At 45.0% G+C, this 16,001-nt stretch overlaps 1 non-coding gene and 1 pseudogene across 1 annotated transcript; both read left to right on the forward strand.

Annotated features, from left to right (window-relative positions):
• The first annotated feature begins 1,997 nt into the window (after positions 1 to 1,997).
• Positions 1,998 to 4,828, forward strand: LOC118643913 (annotated as a pseudogene).
• An 8,131-nt stretch (positions 4,829 to 12,959) lies between these two features.
• On the forward strand, positions 12,960 to 13,098 carry LOC118616676. The gene has a single exon (XR_004956658.1). It is a non-coding gene; the product is annotated as a small nucleolar RNA SNORA8 (small nucleolar RNA).
• The last annotated feature ends 2,903 nt before the right edge of the window (positions 13,099 to 16,001 follow it).

Below are 16,001 nucleotides of genomic sequence, written 5' to 3' on the forward strand. Positions count from 1 at the left end.
TGACAGGATTGGTTTCTGTAAGAACCCAATTCCTGGCTGGCAGATAGCTGTCTTGCCATTGTGTCCTCATAGAGCCTCACCTTGATGCCTGAGCAGAGGAAGAGAGAGCAAGTAGGCTCTCTGGTGTCTCTTAGAACAATACTAAACCCAGGGGACCAGGGACCCACCCTCCTGATCTCATTTAACCTCATTACATCCTTAGAGGATCCATCTCCAGACAGCCACACTGAGGTTCAGGGGCACATATTCTGTCCGTAACAGCCTTATATTTTACTTTACTTTTTTTTAAAAATATTTTTTAATTTATTTTTTTGAGAGAAAGATAGAAACATCAATATGAGAGAGAAACATGGATTGGCTCCCTCCTGCAGGCTCCCAACCCTCCCAATCCCCACCCCAGGGATTGAACCCACAACCCAGGCATGTGCCCTGACGTGGAAATCAAAGAGACCTCTCAGTCCATAGGACTACGCTTAATCCACTGAGCCACACCAGTAAGGCCGTAACAGCCTTATATTTTAAACACCTGTAGTGGCATTTGCTACATACCTTTCTGCATATACTCTGTACACCTAAGGTTTATTTCCTGGAGCCCAGGCCACTTAACACAGCATCCTCATTTTTTTTTTTCTTTATTGATTTGAGAGAGAGATTGAAACATCGATGAGAGCCCTGGTCAGTTTGGCTCAGCAGTTAGAGGGTCCGCCCATGGACCAAAGAGTCGTGGGTTTGATTTCAGTCAAGGGCACATACCTCGGTTGCAGTTCATCCCCAGCCCTGGTCAGGTTGTGTGGGAGGCAACCAGTCAATGTAGCTCTATCACATAGATGTTTCTCTCTCTCCTCTCCCTCCCTCATTCCCTCCCACTCTATCTGATGATAAATGCAAAAATATCCTCGGGTGAGAATTAAAAAAAGAGAGAACATCAACTGGGTGCCTCCTTCATGCCCCCCACTGGGGATTAGGCCCACAACCTGGGCATGTGCCCTGACCTGGAATCAAACCAGCAACCTCTTGGTGCATGGGTTGACATTCAACCACTGAGCCATACCAGCTAGGCATCCTGGTTTTTTTTAAATCCTCACTGGAGGACATGTTTTTCATTGATTTTTAGAAAGAGGGAGGGAGGGAGAGAGACATCATTGTGCAAAACATCGATTGGTTGCCTCCTGTACATACCTCAACCAGGAATCCAACCCACAACCTGGGTATGTGTCCTGACTAGGAATCGAACATGAGACCCTTCAGTGCATGGGACAGTGCAGCATCCTCAATTTTTTTTGTTTAATTTTTTTTCTTTATTGATTTTAGAGAAGGAGAGAGAGATAGAAACATCGATGAGAGAGAACATCAATTGGCCATCTCCTGCATGCCCCCCACTAGGGATTAGGCCCACAACCTGGGCATGTGCCCTGACCGGGACTTGAACCAGCAACCTCTTGGTGCATGGGTCGACACTCAACCACTGAGCCACACCGGCCGGGCCATGCTCAGTTTTTAACAGCTGCTTGGTACCAACATTTGTTAGCTAATCAGTTAGCCAGGGACATTCATTTCCTGTCATTTGCCATTATAATATTCATGATGTTTTTTCAGACATAGATGAACATGTCTGTCACTTAAATATGTGGTGAATTGTGAGATAAATGAGTATTCTTAAATCTTTGCTAATATTTAACACATGCAGGGTAGACACGGCTGTTCCAAGCCATATTGCAGCCTGAAGTAAAAGAAAACATGCCCCAATTCCCATGTTTTATGTATTTTTGTAATGGTTAATGGTTTTACTAGAAATATATCTGAGGAGTGACATCAGCATCATGGCAGAGTGAAAAGACCCCTTTATCCCTCCCTTAAAGTCAGACGACTATAACTCCACAAAGGACCCTGCTCAGCACACAGATAGCCTGAGAGATTGTATATGGGAATATCTGAAGGTGGCATATCAAAACAAGCAGGGGAGACGGGACAAGGAAGGGCAGAAATAGGGCCACAAGATGAAGGCCAGTGCCCACCACAACCCTACAGTGGAAGAGTCAGGCTGTAGCCCCCACATGGCAGCTGGCAGATAGGAAGGGCAGAAGCCACATTCTGGCCTTAGTAGCCAGCACCTAGAGCAGCTAAACCCAGTGACGGGCAGGGACATGGCACAGTCGTGTGGCAGCTATGGACTAAGGTCCACCACTACTAATAAGGCAGAAAAGCTGAAGACTAGAGAACGCATTTTCCCTCGCCCACCCACTGCATCCAATTCCCGTAGAGGTGGAACCCAGTAGACTGAGAAGAAGTAAGAGAAAAAAAACTTGTGCTACAGCACCTCCTATTGGATGAGAAAAGACCTCTACTTATCAATCTACTGAACTGCTAAGAGCAAGAGTATCTAAACAAGAATTCATTGGCCCAAATGCATGGAGAAACAATCCATCAGGTACCATGAATAACCAAGGGCATCACATTTCCTAACTCCAAACTATACTACAAAGTCACAATCGATAAACAGCCTAGTATTGGCAGAAAAACAGACATACAGCAATGTGACAGAATTGAGAGTCCAGAAATAAATTCCCACTAAGGGCACATACCTCGGTTGCAGTTTGTCCCAGGCCCTGGTTGGGGTTGTGCGGGAGGCAGCCACTCCATGTGTCCCTTACACGTCGATGTTTCTCTCTCTCTCTCTCTCTCTCTCCCTGCAACTCTATTTGAACAAAAAATGGAAGAAGAAAAAAAAGGGCAGAGTGCCCTGGCCAGTTTGGCTCGGGAGTTAGAGCATTGACCCGAGGACCAGAGTCCCGGGTTCAATTCTGGGCAACTTTTTGTTTTTGTTTTTGTTTTTTGCATTTATCTTCAGATAGAGGGGGGGGGGGAGAGAGAGAGAGAAACATCGATGTGTGAGAGAGACACATCAAGTGGTTGCCACCCACATGACCCCAACTGGGGCCAGGGACAAACTGCAACCGAGGTATGTGCCCTTAGCAGGAACCGAACATGGGGCTCTCTGGTCCGGGGCCAACACTCCAACTGCTGAGCCAAACCCGCCAGGGCTGGGCAACTCATTTTCGACAAAAGAGCCAAAAACACAATGGAGAAAGGAAAGTCTCCAATAAATGGCATTGGGAAGACTGGAAAGCCACATGCAAAAGAATGACACTAGACTGCTGACACTATACACAAAAATGAACTCAAAGCAGATTAAAGTCTTAAATGTAAGACCTAAAACAACAAAACACATAGAAGAAAACTTAGACACTAAACTTATTGACCTTGGTCTCATAGGCTTTTTGTGAATTTGATCTCAAAAGCAAGAGAAGGAAAAGAAAAAATAAGCAAATGGGACTACATCAAACTATAAAGCTGCACAGCCAAAGAAACCACCAAAAAACAAAAAGAAAACCAACTGAATAGGAAAAGACATTTACAAATGATACCTCCGACAAGGGGTTAATAGCCACGATACATAAAGAGCTCATACAACTCAACAGGAAAACAAATACTCACACTTTAAAAATGGGCAGAGGGCACTGGCCAGTTTTGCTCAGCGGTTAGAGCATTGGCCCACGGTCCAGAGAGACCTGGGTTTGGTTCCCACTAATGGCACATATCTCGGTTGCAGTTTGTCCCAGGCCCTGGTTGGGGTTGTGCAGGAGGCAGCCACTCTATGTGTCCCTTACAGGTCGATGTTTTTCTCTCTCTCTCCCTGCAACTCTATTTGAACAAAAAATGGAAAAAAAAAAAAAAAAGAGCAGAGTGCCCTGGCCAGTTTGGCTCAGGGGTTAGAGCATTGACCTGAGGACTAGAGTCCTGGGTTCAATTCTGACCAAGGGCACATACCCCAGTTGTGGTTTATCCTGGCCCCAGTTGGGGTCATGTGGGAGGCAACCAATCAATGTGTCTCTCACATCAATGTTTCTCTCTCTCTCTCTTCCTCCCTTCCTCCCTCCCACTGTATCTGATGGGAAAATATCCTCGGGGGAGGGGGGTGTTAAAAATAAAAATTAAAAAATAAATCTATAAAAAAATAAATAAAAATGGGCAGAGGGCCTTGAATAGACACTTCTCCAAAGAGGACATACAGATGGCCAATAAACATGAAAAGATGCTCAATGTCACCAATCAGAGAAATGAAAATTAAAACCACAATTAAGTATCACCTCACACTTGTTAGAATGGCTATCATCAATAAATTAGCAAACAAGTATTGGCAAGGATGTGGAGAAAAGGGAACCTTCATGCACTGTTAGGAATGCAGATTGGTGCGGCCACTGTGGAAAACAGTATGGAGGTTCCTCAAAAAATGAATGGGCACTCCTGCAAACATGGTGCTCTGAGCAGTGTGGAGGGTGCAGGCTGTGGCCTGCATTATGCATGCTGCCTCACCCACTGCACCCTGCCTGCCACAACTCTGAGGCCTAAGGGTGAGTGCTCTCCAGACACTGTGCACCAGCTCGATCTGCTCTCCACACATAAATTCTGAGAAGAGAAGCATGAATGGGTAACAACAGGAAATGGTTGTTGGAATAGTGGGAATAAGCAATTCTGCACAGGAAGCTTTGGGAGATTTTGTTTACTGCAGTCTGCCTGAAATTGGGACAAAACTGAACATACAAGATGGGTTTGGTGTTTTGGAAAGTGTGAAAGCTGCTACTGAACTCTGTTCTCCTCTGTCAGGAGAAGTAACTGAAATTAATGAAGCTCTTGCAGAAAATCCAGGATTCGTTAACAAACTGTGCTATGAAGATGGTTGGCTGATCAAGATGACACTAACTACTCTGAAGTAGATAAACCAATGAGTGAAGAAGCATATGAGAAATACATAATATCTACTGAGTGAAAATGGAACCCCCTAAATAAAGTAGAATGAAATAACTTAATCTAGCATAGTTGTCTTAAATTAGTGGTGGATAGAAGATTTAAAATATCAACTTTCATCTGGCCAGTGTGGCTCAGTGGCTGAGTATTGACCCATGCACCAAGAGGTTGCCGGTTAGATTCCCAGACAGAGCACATGCCCAGGTTATGGGCCAAATCCCCAGTGGGGGACATGCAGGAGGCAGCCAATCAATGTTTTCTCTCATCAATGTTTCTATCTCTCTCTCCCTCTCCCTTCTTCTCTAGATTCAATTAAAAAAATTGTTTTAAATAGCAACTTTCAGTAATATCAATGGAAAAAGAAACTACAACAATGCTATTGGAAGAAAATACCCCTTAACTTTATAATGATTGCAGATAAAAACAATATGCATCTTTTTCACAACATCCTATGATTTTCAGGCTAGGCTCCAGTTACAATATTCAGAATTCCTGAAATTATCTGTGGCAAAATCTAGTTACAAAAATTATACATTTGCCCTGGCCAGTTTGGCTCAGCGGTTAGAGCATCAGCCTGCCAACCAGAGTCCCAGGTTCGATTCTGACCAAGGACACGTACCTCGGTTGCAGTTCGTCCCCCACCCCTCTGGGGCCATGCAGGTGGCAACTAATCAATGTGTCTCTCTCACATCAATGTTTCTTTCTCCCCCACGCCCCCCCCGTCTGAAGATAAATGTAAAAATATCCTTGGGTGAGAATTAAAAAAAAAAAAGTATGCCATTTGCCCTGCCCCTTGTGGCTCAGTGGTTAGAGAGTTAGCCTGCGTATCAAAGAGTTGAGGGTTTGATTCCTGGTCAAGGACATATACCTGGATTGCAGGTTTGATTCCAACTCTACTTGGCGCATGCAGGAGGCAACTAATTCATGTGTCTCTAACATCGATGTTTCTGATTCTTTATCTCTCTCCCTTTCAATCTCTCTGAAAATCAATGGAAAAACTATTCTCTGGTGAGGATTAACAACAACAACAATAATAACAATAAATAAATAAATAAATAAATAAATAAATAAATAAATAAATAAATAAATAAAATATTATTTGACGCCCGGCTGGTGTGGTTCAGTGGTTGAACGTCGACCCTGCAGCAAGAGCTTGCTGGTTCAATTCCTAGTCAGGGCACATGCCCAGGTTGTGGGCCTGATCCCCAGTGGGGGCCTGCAGGAGGCGGCCAATTGATGTTCTCTCTCATCGATGTTTCTATCTCTCTCTCCTTCTCCCTTCCTCTCTCTCTAAAATCAATAAAGAAAAAAATATATATTTAAAAATATATATATTATTTGACTCAAGGCTAATATTGTTATCTTAAGCCTTATATAATATTGTAACTTCCTTACATCCGTCTCAGCATTTGGGTCAAAATACTTAATGATCTTTCCATTGCAAATAACTGGCAATGGAGGAAAGTTTTTGTTAGTTGTTAGTGTCAGATGATGAACAATACTATCTTTTTTTTTTTTTTTTTTATCCTCACCCGAGGACATTTTTCCATTTTTTGTTCAGGTAGAGTGGGAGGGAGAGAGAGGAAGAGAGAGAGAGAGAGAAACATCGACGCGAAAGGAACACATCGAGTGGCTGCCACCCGCACAACCGACCAGGGCCAGGGACAAACTGAAACCGAGGTACGCGCCCTTAGCGGGGACCGAACCCAGGTCTCTCAGGACCGCAGGCCGACGCTCTAACCGCTGAGCCAAACCGGCCAGGGCAACAATACTATCTTAATTTTTCAATCTACTGAGTTTGCTGGTGCTATTTTTATACCGTGAAGCAGCTGTCTTGCAGGAAAACAAGAAATTTTAATAAAACATTCAACTTCTTCATTTAAATGTGCTTTTTTTTATCCTCGCCTGAGGACATTTTTGCATTTATGTTCAGATAGATCAGGAGGGAGAAAGGGAGGACAAGAGAGAGAGAAACATCAATGTGAGAGAGACACATCAACTGGTTGCCACCCACAAGACCCCAATCGAGGCTGGGGACGAACTGCAACTGAGGAACGTGCCCTTAGCAGGAACCAAACCCAGGACTCTCTGGTCTGCGGGCTAATGCTCTTACCACTGAGCCAAACTGGCCAGGGCTGAATGTGGTTTGTTTGTTTTTCATTTTATTTATTTATTTTTTCATTTTTTATTTTTATTTATTTATTTTTTAAAATCTTTATTGTTGGATGTAAAATGTATTACAGATGTTCCATATTTTTCCCCCATTGACCCCCACCTCCCCACTCCCGCCACCCTCCTACCTTTTCCACACTATTGTCTGTGTCCATTGATTATGCATTTAAGTTCTTTGGTTTATTTCTTTCCACCCCCCAACCCCTTTCCCTTTGAGGTTTGTCAGTCTAGCAATGAATTTGTACTTCTTAATCTCTTGACCTTTTTCATCCATTCCCCCAACCCCCTCCCAACTGGCAACCAACAAAATGTTCTCTGTATCTATGAGAATGTTTCTGTTCTACCTGTTCATTTTGTTTCTAGATTCTATTGTTGATAGATATGTATTCATTGCCATTTTGTTTGTTCATATATTTTATCTTTTTCTTCAAAAAGACCCTTCATCATTTCATATAATAACTGTTTGGTGGTGATGAACTCCTTTAACTCTTTCTTGTCTGGGAAAGTTTTTATATGGCCATCAATTCTAAATGACAGCTTTGCAGGATAGAGTAATCTTGGTTGTAGGTTCTTGCTTTTCATCACTCTGAATTATTTCTTGCCACTCCCTTCTGGCCTGCAAAGTTTCTTTTGAGAAATCAGCTGACAGCCTAATGGGAACTCCCTTGTAGGTAACTAGCTGCCTTTCTCTTGCTGCTTTTAAGATTCTCTCCTTGTCTTGAACCTTTTGCATTTTGATGATGATGTGTCTTGGTGTGGGCCTCTTGGGGTTCATCTTGTTTGGGACTCTCTGTGCTTCCTGAACTTGTATGTCTGTTTCCTTCACCAAGTTAGGAAAGTTTTCTTCCATTATTGTTTCAAACAGGTTTTCAATTTCTTGTTCTCGCTCTTCTCCCTCTGGCACCCTCAAGATGCGAATGTTGGCACGCTTGAAGTTGTCCCAGAGGTTCCATACACTATCCTCATTTTTTTGGATTCTTTTTTCTTTTTGCTGTTCTGATTGGGCATTTTTTTCTTCCTTATATTCCAAATCTATGGTTTGTTCCTTGGATTTACGTACTCTATTATTGAAGCTGTGTAAATTATTATTTCAGTTAATGCCTCCTTCAATTCTGTGTATCTATGATTTCTGACTGGTCCTTTTTTATGCTCTTGAGGCCCTCACTAAGTTCACTGAGGTTCTCACTAACTTCATTGAGCATCCTTATAAGCAGTATTTTGAACTCAGCATATTAGGTTGCTTATCTCCATTTTGCTTAGTTCTTTTCTTGGGGTTTTGTTCTGTTCTTTCATTTGGGACCTGTGTCTTTGTCTCCTCATTTTGGCTGCCTCCTTATGTTTGTTTCAGTGTATTACTTAATGAGAGGTATGGGGCTCGCTGAGACCAGATGCTGCTCGTTTGAAAGAATTTAGGAAAAACCTGAAACAGGATCCAAGACAGGGCAATCCTATGGTTAAGCAAGTGGCAACAGCTTGGGTGGGCCTGAAAGTTGGGTGGGGTGGGGCGGGGCCTCAGGGAGTCACCAGGGCGGGGCAACCAGTGTGAGCCAGGTTGCTGGAGTCCCAGATATGGCAGCTGTCTGCCGCCCCAGGGAAGGGCTCACCAAAGGAACAAAGGCCTCTGACAGCACGTTTGTCCCAGAGAAAGCCCCCTCTCCAGCCCTCGCTCCAGTGCCAAACAGCTCAGTTCTTCCCTGTGTGTCTCTGGTGCCCCTCGAGCTGCCTCCCCTCCAAGCTTAGAGGGAGAGAGTCCGACAAGTCCGTGCGTGGGCCCTTTAAGGAGCTGCCTGGGGCTCCAGCCGCCTCAGCCTCCCTGAGCCTCAGTTCCTGCTGGTTTTTCCAGCCAGAAGTTATGGGGACTTCTCTTCCTGGCACTGGAACCCTGAGCGGGGCACCTGGTGTGGGATGGGGACCCCTCAGTCCTCAGGAAGGACCTTCCCAACCGCGGGAGCCTCCTGATTCTTATCCGCCACACTTGGGTGTGGGACAAGCCTGTCGCTGCGGCGCCACCCCTCATGCCGCTGCCCTTCCTACCAGTCTGGATATGGCTGCTGCTTTAATTCCGTAGTTGTAGGACTTCCATTCAGCTTGATTTCAGGCGGTTTTGAATGATGGTTGTTCTGTAGTTTAGTTGTAACTTTGATGTGGTTGTGGGAGGACACGATACCGCGTTTACCTACGCCGCCATCTTGACCAGAGGTCCTGAATGTGTTTTTTAATTGATTTTTTAGAGAGGAAGAGATAGAAACACCAAAGTGAGAGAAACATGTAATTCTTTTTTTTTTTTAATCCTCACCCAAGGACATTTTTTGATATTTTGTTCAGATAAAGTGGGAGGGAGAGAGAGAAACATTGATGTGAAAGGGACACATCAAGTGGTTGCCACCCACACGACCCAACCAGGGCTGGGAACAAACTGCACCCAAGGTACGTGCCCTTAGCGGGAACCGAACCCAGGTCTCTCCAGACCGCAGACCAATGCTCTAACCGCTGAGCCAAACCGGCCAGGGCCAAAGTGAGAGAAACATGGATCAGCTGCCTCCCACATGCCCTGTACTGGGGATTGAGCTGTGACCCCAAAATTGAACCCAGACCTCTCAGTCCATGGAACTATGCTCAGTCCACTGAGCCACACCGACCAGGCAGTAGCTCCATTCTTTTTTTTAATGAAGTTGAGCTCAGTTGGTGTGGCTCAGTGAATTGAGTGTTGTCCTAGTTCGATTACAGGTCAAGGCACATGCCTGGGTTTCAGGCTGGATCCCCTGTAGGGGGTGTGCAGGAAGCAGCCAATTGATGTTTCTTTCACATGGGTGTTTATCTCTCGCTCCCTTCCTTGCTCTCTTAAAAAAAAAAAAAAAAAGAATAAAGCTACCATATGACCCAGAATTCCTTTTCTGGGTATCTATCACCCCCAAAATTTGAAAACACATATTCATAAAGATACCCCTATGTTCACTGCATAATTATTCATGGTGGCCACGATATATAAATAACCTAAGTGTCCCTTTATGGATGACTGGATGAAGAAGATGTGGTTTATATATGTATAATGTAGTACTACTCAGTCATAAAAAAAAAAGAGAGAAATATTGCTATTCACAACAATATGGATCTTGATAGTGGCATGCTAAGTGAAATAAGTCAGATGGAAAAAGACAAGAACCGTATGATTTCACTCATATGTGGTATATAAACCAAAACAAGGTCATAGACACAGACAACTGTTTAGTCACTACCAGAGGGGAATTAGGTAAGGGGACTTCAAAGAGGTAAAAGGGGTAAAATCCAAGGTGATAGAAGGAGACTATACTTCAGGTGGTGAGCATACAATGGAGTACACATATGCTGTATTATAAAGTTGTACACCTGAAATTCATAAACTGTTGTTAATCAATGTTACCCCAAGAAATTTAATTGAAAAAAAATCTAGAGGTGGAGACAGACATGTAAAAATACACACACAGTCCGACCAGTGTGGCTCAGTGGTTGAGCAGTGACCCATGCACCAAGAGGTCATTGGTTTGATTCCTGGTCAGGGCATAGGCCCAGGTTGTGGGCCCAATCCCCGGCGGGCGGCATGCAGGAGGTGGTTAATCGATGTTCTCTCTCACCAATGTCTCTGTCTCTCTCTCCCTCTCCCTTCCTCTCTCTGTTTTTGTTTTTTTAATCCTCACCCAAGGATATTTTTCCATTGATTTCCAGATAGAATGGAAGGAAGGGAGGGAGGGAAGAAGAGAGAAAGAGAAAGAAACATCAATGTGAGAGAGACACATTGACTGGTTGCCTCCTACAGGACCCTGACCAGGGCCAGGACCGAACCACAACCGAGGTACATGCCCTTGACTGGAATCAAACCTGAGTCATTGGTCCCCAGGCTGATGCGCTAACCGCAGAGCCAAACTGGACAGGGCCCCTCCCTCTCTCTAACTTCAGTAAAGAACAAAAAAATTTTTTTTTTAATAAAATAAAAATACACACACACATATCTGAGTTTGCTTCTGTGAAAGCCAGAAAAGTGAAATTCTAGTAAATCCAGGTTTGGATACAGATAGAATATTTAAGCTCAAAGTACTGTGAGTTTTTTTTTTGTTGTTGTTGTTAATCTTCACCCGAGGATATTTTTCCATTGATTTATTTTATTTATGTATTTATTTATATTTTTATTGATTTTGAGAGAGAGAGGAAAGGAGAGGGAGAGAGACAGAAACATCAATCAGCTGCAAGACTGCAACCCAGGCATGTGCCCTGACCAGGAATTGAACCAGCGACCTCTTGGTGCATGGGTCGATACTGAACCACTGAGCCACACCAGCCAGGCTCCATTGATTTTAAGATAAAGTGGAAGGGGTGGGGGGCATCAATGAGATGACACATTGATTGGCTGCCTCCTGACATCGAACTTGCAACCCAGGTACTTTCCCTTGACCCAGAATCAAACCCACAACCCTTTGGTCCTTGGGCTGATGTTCTAACTACTGAGCCAAACAGGTCAGTATTGTGAGTTTTAATATAATTTGTTTTCAATATCTTTTTTCTTTCTTTTTTTATTATTTATTTTTATAAAAAGAGGAAGGGCTGTGGCCGGTTTGGCTCAGCGGTTAGAGCGTCGGCCTGCGGTCCAGAGAGACCCGGGTTCGGTTCCCGCTAAGGGCACGTACCTCGGTTGCAGATTGTCCCCGGCCCTGGTTGGTCGTGAGGGTGGCAGCCACTCGATGTGTCCCTTCACATCGATGTTTCTCTCTCTCTCTTCCTCTCTCTCCCTCCCACTCTATCTGAACAAAAAAAAATGGAAAAATGTCCTCGGGTGAGGATAAAAAAAAAAAATAGTAATAATAAAGAGACGAAGGAAGAGGGAGAGAGAGAAACATTGATGAGAGAAGACATCAACTGGCTGCCTCCTGCATGCCCCTCACTGGGGGTTTGGCCCACAACCTGGGCATGTGCCCTGACCAGGAATTGAACCGGCAACCTCTTGGTGCATGGGTCAATGCTCAACCACTGTGCCACACCAGCTGGGCTCTTTTCAATATCTTAATACTTTTTCAATAACTTTAATGTTCCAGGGGAAACGTTCATCATTAAAAATAAAAGGACAGCCCTGGTCGGTTTGGCTCAGCGGTTAGAGCGTTGGTCTGTAGTCCAGAGAGACCCGGGTTCGGTTCCCGCTGAGGGTACATGCCTCGGTTGCAGTTTGTCCCCAGCCCTGGTTGGGTTGTGCGGGTGGCAGCCACTCGATGTGTCCCTTTCACGTCGATGTTTCTCTCTCTCTCTCCCTCCCACCCTCTCTTTCCCTCCCACTCTATCTGAACAAAAAATGGAAAAATGTCCTCGGGTGAGGATAAAAAAACATTTAAAAATAAATAAATAAATAAAATAAAAGGACAGCCCTGGCCAGTTTAGTTCAGCGTCAGCCCGAGGACCAATGACTTACGGGTTCGATTCTGGTCAAGGGCACATACCTCGGTTGCAGTTCATTCCTGGCCCTGGTCGGGGTCGTGTAGGAGGCAGCCAGTTGATGTGCCCTTCTCACATCAATGTTTCTCTCTCCTGCTCTCCCACTCTATATGAAGATAAATATTCTCTGGTGAAGATTAAAAAAATAAAATAAAAATAAATAGTCCCAGCTGGTTTGGCTCAGCATTTAAAGCGTCGGTCTGCGGACCAGAGTCCAGGGTCCGGTTCCCACTAAGGGCACATACCTTGGTTGCAGTCTGCCCCCAGCCCCAGTTGGGGTCATGTGGGTGGCAATCACTCAATGTGTCTCTCTCACATCGATGTTTCTCTCTCTTCCTCCCTGTCTCTCTCCTGCTGTCTGAAGATAAATGCAAAAATGTCCTCTGGTGAGGATAAAAAATAAAAATAAATAGACATAAAAATATGTTTTAAAAAAAGGCATTTCTCATTTTCTCTTGGTCTCCAAAATGGCTTGACACAGCACTGTTTGTTCAATCCTATATTTACTTAAAATTTTGACATTTTGATGCACTGTATGGAATCTATATTCTTAGCAGTTTATGCTTTCTGGGTGTTTAAAGGACAGTGCAATATAAATTCAGTATCTGATATCGTTGGTTTTCTTGGTTTCATGCATATTAAACCTGATAGTTTTATTGATTAGTATAAGAACTTTTTGTTGTTGTTGTTCAGGTAGAGTGGGAGGGAGAGAGAGGAACAGAGAGAGAGAGAGAAACATCGACGTGAAGGGACACATCGAGTGGCTGCCACCCGCACAACCGACCAGGGCCGGGGACAAACTGCAACCGAGGTACGCGCCCTTAGCGGGAACCGAACCCGGGTCTCTCAGGACCGCAGGCCGACGCTCTAACCACTGAGCCAAACCGGCCAGGGCTATAAGAACTTTTTTTGACATTTTGTTCACAATGAATTTTTTGTGTTCATTTTGAATTGTTAAAGTATTCCTTTAATACCTTTCATTTTGACAACCAAGGTATTTGTCACCCCTCCCCCCACTAAATTTGGGCCCCAGGAGAGTGTCTCCCTAGCCTCGTATTAACTTGCAGGGACCTTGGCAGTATCTGGGGACATCTGTGGTTGTCACGTCTGGGAATGCTTGTGGCTTCAAGTAGGTGGGGAACAGGGATACTGCTCAATACTCCACAGTGCCCAGGATGCACCCACACACACACACAGAGAATGCGCCCCTGATGTGAGCAGTGCCAAGGGAGAGACCCTGCCATATAAAGTCTTTTAAAGGTTCCTCATATGGAACCTTCTGGTTTAATTTCTCTTTTTTCCCTTGTGGAGATGGGCAGGAGAGGGTGTGGGGGGACTGAGTCAGCCAGCCTGGAAAAGGAGGTTTACTGCAAAGAAGCAAAGTGCAAGTAAGGCCCAGCTGAAGGAGAGAGGAGTAGACAGCCCCATTCCTACCTCCCAGGGTCATGTTCATCCTCCCAGTCAGGCCATCGAGTCTGCATAAGGCCTGTGGACCAATTGCTTGGGGTATGATCCCAGGGGCTCAGCTTGGACACATAGGCTGTATATTTTGACAGTAGGTCAAAATCCTGTGACCCAACACCACACACCCATCAGGATGGTTACTATAAAAAAAAAAAAAAAGCCCTGGCCGGTTTGGCTCAGCAGTTAGTGTTGGCTCACAGACTGAAGAGTCGCAGGTTCAATTCCGGTCAAGGGCACATACCTGGGTTGTGGTTTGTCGCTGGCCCTGGTCAGGGTCCTGCAGAAGGCAGCCAGTCTATGTGTCCGTCTCACTTCAATGTTTTTCTCTCTCTCCCTCCCTTCAACTCTATCTGAAGATAAATAGAAAAATATCCTTTTGTTAAAAAAAACAAAAATAAGCCTTCGCCAATTTGGTTCAGCTCTCGGACCAGAGTCATGGGTTCGATTCCCAGTCAAGGGCACGTGCCTTGGTTGAAATTTGATCCCCGCCCCTGGCTGGGATTGTGGGGGAGGCAACCAGTCAATGTGTCTCTCTCACATCGATGTTTCTCTCTCTCTCTTTCTCCCTCCCTCCCACTCTATCTGAAAATTAGTGGAAAATATCCTTGGGTGAGGATTTAAAAAAAAAAGAACCCAGAAAACTAGTGCTGGTGAGGATATGGACAAAATGGAACCCTCGTGCACTGTTGGTGGGAATGTGAAATGGGGCAGCTGCTCTGGAAAATAGAATGATGGACATGGAATTACCATCTGACTCATCAATTTCACTTCTGGAATTCCATTTCTATATACCCCCAAAACTGAAATCAGGACAGAGAGGGTAATCCTGGGAACCCCTGACATGAGGTGGGAGTATTAATATCTTTTCCTTTATACATGTTCACATGGCTTCACTGATACAATTAACGTGACTGTCTCTGTAATTATATTTCTTTGCTTTTTTTTTTTTTTTTTTTTGCGGGGGAGGAAGATAGGAAGGAAGAGAGAGAGAAACATCGACTGGTTGTCACCCACATGACCCCAACCAGGATGGGGACAAACTGCAACCGAGGTACATGCCCTTAGCGGGAACTGAACCCAGGTTTCTCTGGTCTGCAGGCCTACGCTCTAACCGCTGAGCCAATCCAGCCAGGGCTGTAATTATATTTCTTATATTAAGAAATAAAGTTGTGCTCTGGCCAGGTGGCTCATTTGATTGGAGCATTGACCCTTAGACCACAGAGATTACAGATTGGATTCCCAATCAGGTCACATAACCAGATCCCTGGTCGGGCACGTAAGGGAGACAACTGATAGATATTTCTCTCACATTGCTATCTCTCTCTCCCTTCCCCTTCTTCTCTCTAAAAATCATAAAAACATATTCTCAGGTGAGGATTTTTTTTTAAAAAAAGAAAGTTGTACATTCTGGAAAACACACCTAGCAGTTAAGAGCCGGTTAAAACCAGGGTCTTGGGAGTTCTGGGTTTGGATCTGAACTCTACATTGGAACCTAAGGCTTCAAACCATCTTTGTAACCTGGTGATTGCCCATTCAGGACGCCCGCTTGACCACTTTGCCCTGCTCACCTGAGGCTGCTGCATTCTGTGCAGGAGGGGAAGGAGATATAAAAAATCTTGATAAGTTGCATTCACTTTAAGACTTTTAATAAATAACATCTACCTGATGTGGGCTTGGGTTTCCCTGCCTAGGACCTGCCTCCAACCTGAGCATGAATCACGTGGCCCAGGGCAGAGAAGACACCTGCAGGGGAGACCCAGGTGTGCGGACCACCCCTCAATCACCCAGAGTGGAGCCTGGGGCTTTCTCATCCACATCCTCCCAACTCACCCAGAGAGCGGACTCTAGGACGGGCGGTCAGGAGGTCCAGCCTGATCCTGGCGCCGGCCACAGTTGTTCACTAATGCAGCAGTCTCAAGCACCTGCCCTGGGCCGGTTAGGATCTACTCTGGGGAAGCAATGAAGGCAGGGGAGGTACTGAGAGGGCAGTGCCACCTGGACCCTGTGGCTGGGGAGGGGAAGGGGTTATAGAGGGACAGAGACAAAAGGAGAGCGAGAGGTTCCATAGGAGGGTCCTGGACCCCCGAGGCGACAGATGTGGACTG

This window comes from Molossus molossus, unplaced genomic scaffold (assembly GCF_014108415.1).
Source record: "Molossus molossus isolate mMolMol1 unplaced genomic scaffold, mMolMol1.p scaffold_m16_p_4, whole genome shotgun sequence".
Lineage (NCBI taxonomy): Eukaryota > Metazoa > Chordata > Mammalia > Chiroptera > Molossidae > Molossus > Molossus molossus.